This window comes from Eptatretus burgeri, chromosome 2 (assembly GCF_056783735.1).
Source record: "Eptatretus burgeri isolate ZD-2024b chromosome 2, Ebu_testis_v1, whole genome shotgun sequence".
NCBI classification, from domain to species: domain Eukaryota; kingdom Metazoa; phylum Chordata; class Myxini; order Myxiniformes; family Myxinidae; genus Eptatretus; species Eptatretus burgeri.
Window position 1 is genome coordinate 105,487,175 of NC_140962.1, and position 11,665 is coordinate 105,498,839.

The 11,665-nt window shown below is 43.4% G+C and overlaps 1 long non-coding RNA gene across 1 annotated transcript in view; it reads left to right on the forward strand.

Moving 5' to 3' along the window:
- The first annotated feature begins 9,082 nt into the window (after positions 1-9,082).
- Positions 9,083-11,665, forward strand: part of LOC147032736 (uncharacterized) — a 106,514-nt gene continuing 103,931 nt past the window's right edge. The window contains exons 1-2 of the long non-coding RNA XR_015055339.1: positions 9,083-9,418; positions 9,521-9,619. This is a non-coding gene — a long non-coding RNA (uncharacterized LOC147032736). The remainder of the gene's footprint in view (positions 9,419-9,520; positions 9,620-11,665) is intronic.

The window sequence follows — 11,665 nt, forward strand, 5'->3', positions numbered from 1 at the left end:
TCACACATTCTTCCAGAAATTGGACCGAGTTACCCTTCCAACGTCTAAACTTTATGCTCACCTCCATTCCTTCATTCTCATTTTATCTCAAGTGTGGAACCATAGTCCTGTGTTTGTTGTCTCATCTTCTTCCCTCCAGCCCTTCAAGTCCACTGCCCATCATGATGTTTCCCATGCACACTTCTGAGTTCTTATACACTCACTGACTCCTTTTTATGCTCCCCGCTACTTCCTTTTACATCGTCTCTTGTGTTTGTGAGTTTTATTGCCCTCCTGTTCCCATCACCACCCCTTTATCAGTCTATTATATACTTTTTCCATGGTTTCTTCCTCTTTTTTACATGAATACATGAAGCACAGCACAGGACTGTTAGATGTGACAAACAGCCACTGAGCTTGGGAGAGGTGCCATCACCTCCTCAGGCACTGGGTATCAGTGATGCAAGAACAATGGCACCGCCTTTCTCACGGCACTCAGCAAGCCATTTCCTTCTTCCCACGGACACCAACTGATGGGGTTTGTCTGTGCTCTTGTCCTTTTAAATGCTGAACGTCAAGAAAGGAAGCAGCGCATACCATTTTTTTAGTCTTTGGTATGACTCGGCCAGGATTTGAACCACCAACCTCCTAGACTTGCAGCAGACACTCTAACCATTACACCACCAAGTCCGGTCTTAATTTTTTTCTGCAGGAAAAATATTTTTTTAACAAACAGTTTTGATGACTTCATTTTGAATTTCAAGGCATGTTTTACTCTTGTTCAGCTTCCCAAAATTCTCACATGTAAAACTTTTTGCCCGTTTTTTTTTATCATAGTAAAGCTGTCATTATACAGTGGCACACCATACGATCATGCTAAGTGATGGTAAACTGAGCACAGATCTCTCTTACATAGGACATACACGTTCAACACAGCTAGAGATGCGTACAATTGTTGAGACAGGACAACTCAAAGGAACCATAACGTGCTGAGAGAACTCGCTTCGATCAGGGTAGTACTGTAGATTTCCATTGGAGAGCACTATACTACAGAACAACATTCCTCTTGAAACAAATGTAACGTTGCTGGTGTGTGACATTCAGAATTATCAGGTGATAAACGTGTATGGTTTCCACCATGCTTTGTACATTTCATATTGTCAGCAAGCTGTTTAGATTTCCAAAGCAATCACAGTGTTAGGTGAGGGTTATTTATTGTCCTTGTCAAATCCTCATTTGAGAATGTTGTAGCATTTTGATAAATGTTACTTTGTCGGGATTCTGCACATCCGTTGGCACCACAATCTGCAAGATATGTGACAGCAAGCATATTACCGGGTTTTGTTTTTGTTAGTAGACCTATATCAAAGGTGATTTCACGTCCATCTATTCAGAAATATGTTGTCATCCGTCTATTATCCAGTTATATAAATATATGATGAAAATATCTGCTGGGTGTTTGGAGGCTGTTTATTCTACTCATAGTCCTGTAGATTGTGGCTCCAACACTTTGTTAAAACTTGATCTCTGTGTATACACCTCATGTGATCATTTGAGAGCTCAACTAATCTGCTTGCTTTGCAAAAGGATATCTCTGGTGATACATCTGGTGACTTTTTACACCATGCACACGCCATGAAAAATTGGGTTAAACAATTGGTTAACTTTATCTGTCTGTCTGTCTGTCTGTCTGTCTGTCTACAAACATCAGTTTATGATTGAGGAACAACTTCATTTCAATTGAACGTTATATTTTGAACATGAATCGAAAAACAAACCTCTGGTTGAGGAGTACTTTGGCTCTGAATTCATCCTGATCGCACATGCAGAGTGGAGTGAGATTATTTTCTTACTCTGCCTGGCAGTCAAACAAAATTGAAAATTATTCCAAACGGGAAGCTCACTGTTTTTAAGGATGTCATGAAGGACACAAACAACAGGCATGAATAACGAATGTAAAGCATTTAATAAGGTGGTGTAAAAGACACTTGCAGTCACGGCGGTAAACTTCCGAGAAAACTTTTCTTCTACAACCTTGAAAATCTTTATTTTATCTCAATTTAATGATATATTTGAACACTGTAGAACACAAATCACCTTCTTGGTACTTTCAAACCCCTTCCGTTTAGCAGTATTTGGAGAAGATATTACGGCATCTTTTATGTCATCTCGACCAATGAAATTTGCCACTCGCAGACCTTACCCATGTCCTTGTTTCTCAAGACCGTGCAGGGCATGGTGTTCCATAAATTCTTTAGTTTTTATTGTTTAAAAAACTAAAGTGTATGACGTCCATGGCAACCCTTTGTAAAGTAAGACGATCTATTTGGTGTAAAGGAAGTAGTTGATAGACTATCGTTGGTGATATATCCGACCAAGGATATGTATTTAACGTCGGTTACTGAGGTTTTGATGGGGAATGGAGATAGAGGCGTGAACAATTTCACCATTTTTGCATGCCTAATACGTCTGAAATGAGGGAAATAAGATTGTTTGATAAAGATGGGACAGCTGGCTTATTGCCTCCTCCAAAGGTCTCTGCTCCACAATGCAGCACCCATTCTAAAACCATATTATTACAGCTTTTCTTTTTTTGTATACCTTGTCGAAGCTCATATGAGAGCTAACACACAACGCACAGTAAGGGGGGCATGAGACAAGAGGGGCGGGAGTGGGAAGAACAAAACAGTGGGGAACAGAGACATCAGGAGATCTGTGGAAGGGAGAGGGATGGTACGGGGAATACAAGACAGACATTACAGGGACTTTTAGGAAGGAAAGCAGGGAAATTTATTCCAAAGGCGGGGAAAAAAGAGGAATGAAAGAGTGAAGGTGAGCAGTCATTCGTGATTTTGGTAGTTTTACCAGAAGGTGGTTGTTGGCGGACCTCGAGCGTCCTGCGGAAATATGGTGGGGACGAATCGCAGACAGAGCCGGGGGGGCAAGACTGGAGAGTAGACTGGAGAAGACAGAAAGACCACCGACCTGCCTGCAGTGAGAGAGTGAGAGGCCAAAAGACTCGGCCTCATCGCGGGAGGTGCCAATGATCCGAAATGCCTTGGTTTCCACAGCGTGAAGCCGAGAAAGGTGGGAGGCAGGAGCACCAGCCCAGAGGGGAGAGCAGTACTCCATCAGGCTGCAGACGAAAGCGTTGTATGTGGTCAGGAGCTCAGGTGAGCCGAGGAAGGAATTTGCACGGCAGAGGATTCCCAGTCGGCGACTGGCTTTGGAGGCCAGGTTGGAAATGTAGCTTTACCAGGAAAGATCATGGCAGATAGTGAGACCCAGAAGCTTTAAAGAAAGGACTTCTTCCAGAGGATTGTTGAGAAAGTAGATGAGGGGGGTTCCAAATGGTCCTTTCGGAGAGGCATTGTGAGAGTGAGATTTGTCCAGATTGAAAGACATGTTCCACGTGTTGGACCAGTTTGTGATTTTACTCAGATCTGCAGTGAGCGAAGAAGCTGCTGCATGCCGGTCTGAGGGATGACAGATGGTACGACAGAGTGTGGAGTCGTCAGCAAAGAGATGAAGAGGATTTTCCAGAGAGTCGGAGAGATCATTGATGAAAACCAGGAAAAGAACAAGGCCCAGAATGCTACCTTGAGGAACTCCAGCTTGGACAGGAAGAGGGGGTGAGAGAACTCTATTTAGGGCCACACGGTGAATGCAACAGGAGAGGAAGTCTTTGAGCCATGAGTGGAGATGGCCTTGGATACCATAGGAAGAGAGTTTGGTGAGCAGGGCAGGGTGCCAGACCATGTCAAAAGAATGCGATATGTCTCGGGATGTGCCTCCGATTTCATGTCCGGCATTGAGGACCTCCATCCATTGTTGAGAGAGCAGAAGCAGCATATCCAGGGTAGAGTGACCTGGTCTGAAACCAAATTGATGATAGGAAATCAAACCATTGGAGAAGAGGATGGATTTAATGTCTGAAGCGATGATTGATTCCATAACCTTGCTGATGATTGGGAGAAGGCTGATTGGTCTGTCGTTGCAGGGATCTGTTTTTGCACCTTTTTATGCAGGGCAGTAATGTTTGCTGATTTCTAAGCAGATGGCAGATGACCTTGAGCAAATGAGAGGGTGAATAGAACAGAGAGAGGGTGAGCGAGAGCAGAGGAGCAGGTTTTTAGGACACGTGGGCTGATGCCGTCTTGACCGGTTGCAGAATCTGAGTCGAGGTTTGACAGCAAGCTCTCCACTTTGTCAGACGAAAAGGACACAGAGTCCAGGGACAGTTGGGTTTGACTGGGTAAGGTGGGTACAGAAAGTGATGGGATTCGGACACAAGATTTTGTTGCAAACACCGAGTTTTGGCATTCAGCCTTTTTACGTGCGGTATCAGCATTGTGGCCATTTGACGTAAGGGAGGGGATGGAGGGGGAACATACACCAGAAACAGATTTGATTAGACGCCACCAGGATTTCGAGGAGGGAGAGAGGTTTGAGAGTGGAGACTTGAGCTTCGAAAGATGTTGTTTTCTGCCTCTCCTGAGGGTAGATACACACTTGTTCCAAGTTTATGGAAGGAACTGACATTACCCTCAGTTGGGTTTGCTTTCCATGAGGCAAAGGCAAGTTGTTTCAGGACAACTGCCTCACCACAAGCTTCAGTGAGCCAAGGGCGGGAGGAAGGGTAGGACAACTGAACACGAGAGGGGATAAATCTGTGCATGAGGGAGAGCAAGTTTCTTTGAAAGAATTCCCAGGATGAGCTGATGTTGAAGAAAGTAGCGATAGGAGACCAGTCTATAAGTTTGATGGCTGCTTGGAGACCCTGCCAGTTGGCTTGAGTGAAATGCCAGACTCAACGGCGCTGAGGTGGTTCTCTGATAACAGCCAGAGAGATGTCCACTTTGACAAGGACGTGGTCAGAAGAACCGATTGGAGTGGAGGAAGAACAGCAGATATTTTCAGGGAGATTTGTAAAAATCAGATCCAGAAGAGATGGAGTACCATTGATTGAGATCCGGGTCAGGAAATTGACCAATTGAGTCAATCCCAATGAGTCGCAGAAAGCTTTTGCTGAGGTGCCATGACAGGTGAGAAAGGTACCCACACCTAGCCAACTGGCATGATGACAATTGAAGTCGCCACATATGAGGAAGAGAGAGTTTGGATGAGAAGATAGAAGTTGGTCCATGTTTTCAGATAGTGAGGTGTAGATGGAGTCATCACTGTTTGGTGGACGGTACAGCACACATATAAACATGAGGTGGGAGTGGAGGGGAAATCGTAGCCAGAGGTATTCCTGGGGGTGTGGGGGAGTGAGGGCAGTGCATGGAGAGTGAGGAATAGAGTCTTTGATGAAGAGAGCAACTCCTCCACCAGGATGAGGCTCAGGTCTGTCATACTGGAGGAGGGAGTAACCAGGGAGAGACACTTGGGAGTCAGAGATGTCTTGAGGGAGCAAAGTTTCTGTTAGGCAGATTATTTCTGGCTTGTCAGTGGCAACCTGTCTGGAAAGATCTGTAAGGTTTGAGCGAAGGCCCCGGATATTTGAGGTCCACACTGTTAATGAAGAGGGAGGGGGGAGGCTTTGGGTGCAAGGGATGGGAGGGGAGGGGAAGGGTTGGACAAGGGAGGAGGGGGGAGGTAAGGAGAGTTGTTGAAGGAGTGTGAGGGATTGCAGAATAGTTTGTGGAGGGGCCGGTTGAGGAGGAGAAAAGGCTCTCTGGTGCTGGGGGAGAGGGGGGACAAGAGAGAGGGCAGAAGGTAGTTGAGGATTTGAGGAGGTGGAGTGATGAGATGGAGGTGAGAGGACAGGGGAAGGAGGCAGCTTTGTGGATGTGAGGTGGGAGGGGGGGCAAGTGTGAGGGGGGTCAATGGTGGGAGAAGGGTGAGTGGGGAGAGTTGAGGGAGAAAGGTGAGGGGGGAGTTTTTGGAAGCTCGAGCTCCATCTACAGTTGGTTACAATTCTGAGGGGGAAACCAAACCAGGATTCCCAGTATTCAGAGAGCTATCATTGTACCTTGCACAACCCTAGTGATAAGTCCAATGAAAATATCAGAAAATTTCCAACTCCAAAGTACAACTTCCTTCAAAGTGGACTTACATTTCCATGTGGATTCTGATGGGAAGGTGTGGAAGTAGAGCACTTACCTTTGAGCTGCGTAGTGTGGGCTTAATTCCCAATCCGACTATAAACTGTCAAGTTGGTGCTTCTCTGGCAGGTGTTGTATTACAAAGTACACAGTCCCCTCAGATGGACCTTAATTTCGTTATTCTCTCTGCTATTATTAGTTGGTAGATGTTAAGGATCCCACAGGTTATTTTGTGAAGAGCAGTCAAGTTATTGCCAGCACCCTGTACAAATTACAAATTCACACCCAAATCACCTTCACGATGCATCATGATTTGTGCTGGGTAAACATTTCACCACACATCTTGTTTTCGCAAATGATCTTTCTGTGGTGTCAATTCATGGTGCCCTTTTCACATTCTTTTTAAAGTATCTTGCACCATTCAAACAAACAAGAAAATTGGAGTTCATGAAAAAGTATTCGGTGAAATACTCGTACTACAGTGTGTGTGCACCTTTTGGACAACTTCCAATTTCATAAAACTAAAACGTTCCAGTATGAAAAAATATCCAGCCATTGTTTACAACAACAAAAATGAGAGTTCATAGAACACCTTATGCCATGCAGTGTTGAGAAAAAGGGCATCGGAAGGGTCTTTTGAACTCTTGATTTGTGTTTCCGAGCCCGATCTACATCTCCTACGAGCCGAGATTTTGTCTGAATCTCGATATTCTCCAACACTGAGAGCACAAGCGGCAAATTTGATTGGTCAAGATGGCGTAAAATGCTGCAATATTTCGTCTAAGTACTGCAAAACTGGAAAATTTTGGAACTGCAAACAAGAGGATTTGTGTTCTGCACTGTTTAAGTATATAATCCAGTTGAAATAAAATGAAGGTTTTAAAGGTCGTAGAGAAATACCTTTTATCAGAAGTTTATCGCTGTTGATGCAGCGTCTATTTACACCACTTTATTTAACATGTTAAATTAGTTCTTCACGCCTGTTGTTTGTGTGCTTTATGACGTTGCTAAAACCAGGTTTAGTTTCCTGTTTGGAATGATTTTCATTTTTGTTTGACTACCAGACAGGCAGATAGAATAAAATAATTACATCACTGTGCGCGTGCACACACGGGATGAGATTCCGTACAATTTGCAAAATCCAGAGCCAAAGTACTGCTAAACTGCAGGTTCGTGTTCTGATTCATGTTCCGGTTCATGTTCTACAGTGTTAAAAATATAGAATTAAATTGAAATTAAGTAGTTCCTTGATCGTAGACTGACATCTTCAGACAAACAGACAAGGTTAACCAACTGCTTCACCTTGCTTTGTGCTTCACGTGTGGGGTAATTATCGAGAATGTGAAGAGGTTAAACAATGTCTAACGCCAGGCCTGACCAGCCAGCCAAAAACGTTCCCCGGCTAACCATGCTCGACGGTGGGGAATAATTGGGGCCATTAGGGAAGTTGTAATCATCGTAGTAGTCGGGGTGGTGGTGGTAGTAGAAGTGGTGCAGTATAGTATAATTTTGTGCATTGATAATGTCGGAGAGTAATCGTAGTCAAAGTTGAAGTTAAGGGATGCTACACTTTTTACACTTTTTTTTTCTCAAAATGGAAGAAACTCTAACCTTCCAAATACTACCTTGTTAATTGTAAGAAAACATTTTTGAACTAGAAGGGCACTCGGTGGAGCGCATACCTCCACCATGTAATGCTTGATCCACGAGAACATATCGGCCCAATACATTTTTGAAATATCATGCAATACAGTACTATATCGTTTTTGGCCCGATCTCTCAATGGTGAAGAATCACTTTAAAAAATAAATAATTCTTGTATCCAGATCCGGATTCAGATCTTCACCAAAATTGAATCGATTTGTCCTTGTCACACACCCAACATGCCCACCAAGTTTCGTCGGGATCCATCTAGAACTTTTTGAGATATTCTGCACACAAACAAACAAATGAAATTGCTCGTTGAGCAAGGAATTGCCAGATTGACTTTGTCATATCTCCATGACCTCTCAAAAAACAAAAACCTGGAAATCAATTTGGTTCTTATAAGTCGATAGTACTACTGTTTAATGAGTTATAGCACTTAGTTTGGTCATGATCATAACGTGGAAGTCAATCAGACTTGAAATGGCGTTTTTATTGCAATTTGAAAGTTTTGACCCGACCCCCCCTGACATTCGACCCCGACCGCTAAGAAGGGTGTTGGTGTGACACCCCAATGAGACATATGGTTGGATGCAGTATTGGAAGATGCACATTTTGGATTTGGTTTGAAGTTGCTACGATCATTTTAGCAGATCTTATTGCTAAAATAAGAATTTCGGTTTTTCGGTGACCTTGACCTTGACCTTTGACCTAGATTCACCTAAAACAACAAATGTCTAAGTTGGACCATGGCCGACGTCTGTACCCAGTTTGGTTATGATCGCTGAAACGGTGTGGCTGCTACAGGGTAAACAAACACACAAACAAACAGACAGACAGACAGACAGACACACAGAATGACACACACAACCGACCAACATAATTGCCGAAATCCGAAGGATTGCGGCAATTAAAAAACAGACAGAAAAGTCTTCGTGAAACAGGGTGAAAACATAACCTCCTTCACCTTCGGTGGTGGAGGTAAAAATAGAAATAAGATCGGAACCTCATGCAGTAAAAAATAACATCATGCAAAGTGATGAACGTCCAACAATACGAACATACAATATAAACATCATGCAATGTGGACATCTTGCAACACAAACATACAATACATACATCATGGCACTCAAACATGATGCAATATGAACATTCTGCAGTGAACATGAAAATCATCCAATATAAACTCGTGCACTACAAAAAAAAAAATCATACAATACAAATATCATGTCATGAAAATGGACATCATGCATTGAACATGAAAAACTCATCCATTGAACTGCATGGTTTTAGAGCTGACTGACGTGGTGTCCACCATGCAGCATCCATTCCTCTGGTAATTTTCATATTTCTTAAGGGAAATGTTTGACGAATGTAGAAATGGTCTCCAGCACCACACGCACACGCACACGCGCACACATGTCATACCATGGAATAAGACCGAGCTAATTCACTTGTTTGCAACTGCCACAAGGCGCCTGAAATGCTTTCGTCAGCACGTCGGCGGCACTCTTTAGTGGACGATTTGGGCTCCCAGACGGCATGTGGTGCCGACGTGCTTCTGCCAAGATTTCTATCACTCGAAATGGGACAGGCATGGGAAAAGCAAGCTGAGGCATGGGCAAGAGCCACGCTTCTCTTCACAGTGATGTTCATTAAATATTTCTTTATTCAGATGCCAAAGTCATCTTTAAACGTTAAATGATAGAAGCTTCACACTCGAACATTTAAGTGTTGTGGGGGTGCAGGTGAATTACGGATGGGTGAACCAACGGGGTGAGATGAAGTATGTAAATTATTTGATTTGGATTGCTGAATCATCCATATGCTCTTTGATATGCTCTTCACAGAGTTTCAGTGCTGCTGAACGAGTCTCCTGGTGAGGGTTATTCTGGGTGAAGGAACTGTCTTGCTGGCGAAGGCTCGTGTCTAACTGCCTCGGTGGACAGGTATACTAATGCATGAAATCAACAGTAGGGTGTTTATGGTATGCTAACCGTTGTGGGAAGAGAGGAGAACCCGACGTTTTTGGCTCCAACGAAGCGTTAACGCCTGGAAACTTCGGCTGCTCGTTTCCTATGCCTGTTAGCATACCTCAATCAACTTTCTTTTGATTCCATCCATTGTTATGCTGGGTGGTTTGCTGTCGTTTTCCTCAAAGTCAGGACAGGAATTTTGGAATTTCGGCAGGGTGCCGGCGATAATTTGCTGATTTTTTTTGTAAAGGACACAGTTGGATATTTAAAGTCCGCCAATGACCAGTGGTGGCAGACTGAACACACAGCTTAACATCCTTCCAATTGATGTACGGCATACCTACTGATGTATCACAAACCACCAAGGTGATGGTTTTTAGCTTGGTCAAGATTTGAACCAGGCTTGGACAGATCAATGTTCAGTGTGCATGCTTCAAAGCTATCCTGCCAGTTCCTGGTATATTTTTTACTTATCTCGAAAATTTATAGTATAGCATATATCGTGTACTTTTACATGACTATTTCTGCCAGTATGCCAATCCTTTCATTCCACTCCAACTGTAATCCATGTGTTTGTGATCTCATAACAGGGATGGTGATGTTGTAGAGACAAGTATGGCAGTGTGTGTGTAGATTCACAGGTCTATGTGCTGGCACACTCGTCACATCTGTAGCGCATTGGCGCACACCTCCGTGTGTGTAAATGGAAGTTCATAAAAATTACTGCGAAGAGGTGACCTTCAAGATTATGATCTCGTCCAATACATTTAACTTGAGCAGTCAGACAGATAACTCATGTAATTTGTCAAAGTGTTAGATCTCATTGCTATCATCTGATGCTGATTAGAGTTGTTGGACGTCCAACCTTGCCATTGAGCATTAGCATTCTCTTCCCCTAATCCCACATGTCTTTCCTCTCAATTGTGTGGCTTTTTTTTTCTCCACCGGGGACAACAAGGACATGACAAATTGGCTTTTACTTGAGGAAGAAAGATCTATCTTTGACCCAAGCAACCTTCTTAGGTTTAATCTATCTCAAGGAGCTCGTGTCCCATAACCAAGGATGGCTGCGCAGGACAAAACAAAGAGGAAACCTCCAATAAAGTTGAAGTTTATGTGGAACACGTCATGGTGTTTCCACGAATTGAGATCTCAAAATAATAAAAGGTTTGCAAGTTTGGCTTTGCATTCCATGATCGCTCCTACCACCATGGTGGTTGCAGAACCCTGCCTCTCTGATCAGATTTGGCACAGCTACAAAGCTTTCACCCCGGCCAGCCGTCTCCTCGCTGCAAAGAGCATGTTTTGATTCCAGCTTCTTTTGCCAGAAAGGGCAGAGGCAACGCCGCGCTATCGCACCCAGGAATCGACTATGTCTCTGCCTTTTGACAAAACGGCAGAAAGACTTCCACTGACCGTGCCGGCAACCTCATGCGCCTCGGAAAGCTGTTGTACGAGTTTGATGACTGCACACTTCGCATTTCGAACACCCTCGACCATTTGAACTGAACGCAGTGGAGGATGCATTTACAGACAAAAACTCATTTACAGGTTTCATAATCAAATAAAAGTTTACGCACATTTATTATTCATTAACTGTCACAAATTTTATACGTAATTGTGGGGAACTGCAAGGGTACAGTGGGAAGGAAATACTGGTATGCATAACATTTACAACAACGTATCTAATATAGGGTTTCCCGGCCATTTTCATCTTTTGGCATTTCATTTGACTGATCATTCAGTTTCATTTGAAATCGAATGCTCCTCGATGTGATCATTCAAATATCTAAAACGGCTGTTCAATTCTATTTTCTCAGCATTTGAATTCCTAAACCAGCAGTCAATTTCATAGTCACATGAACTGCATTCAATTTTACTCAAGTCAGCAGCTGTTGGTATTTGGGCATTCAACTTCATGAATGTGCATTGTAATTCACAATATGTGCTTTCAATTTCCAACCTAAGTTGTGTACATCTCATTGACAATGGCAGACCACTCGAGCACATTGGCTTTCC